Genomic DNA, 507 nt, shown 5'->3' on the forward strand with positions numbered 1-507 from the left:
ACAAATAGGATGGCTAAAAGGAAAAGGTAACAAAACAAACAAAAAAAAAAAACAGCTAGATTCCAAGACAAATGTAGAAAACTAAAAACAGGAACATGTCTGCATTGGACCCTGCCAGGTGTCCAACAGATTCTTAAAGACACTTAGAGAGGTCAAGGTCGAGAGCTTCAAATCTTTTTGTAAGATATTCCAGGGAACAGGAGCGGAATAGGAGAAGGCCCTTTTGCCTAGTTCAGTCCTCACTGAGGGAACACTGCAGGTAATGATGTCCTGAGAGCGCACGCTGTAGCTGCACTCACACAGACATGTAGGAGGAGATGTATGAAGGCAGCAGACCAAGAAGTGATTTAAAGATGAAAATGTACCAGTGAGAGAGTCTGCGTGAAGTTAATGATGTCCAGTTAACCAGTGAATACTGGGTACAGTGGTGGGTACGATAATCACAGCCAGTTATGTATGAATCTTAGTGCACCATGATAGACAGCATCCAACATCTGCAGGGTTCTT

Source organism: Nematolebias whitei, chromosome 4 (genome assembly GCF_014905685.2).
Source record: "Nematolebias whitei isolate Nwh7 chromosome 4, NemWhi1, whole genome shotgun sequence".
Lineage (NCBI taxonomy): Eukaryota > Metazoa > Chordata > Actinopteri > Cyprinodontiformes > Rivulidae > Nematolebias > Nematolebias whitei.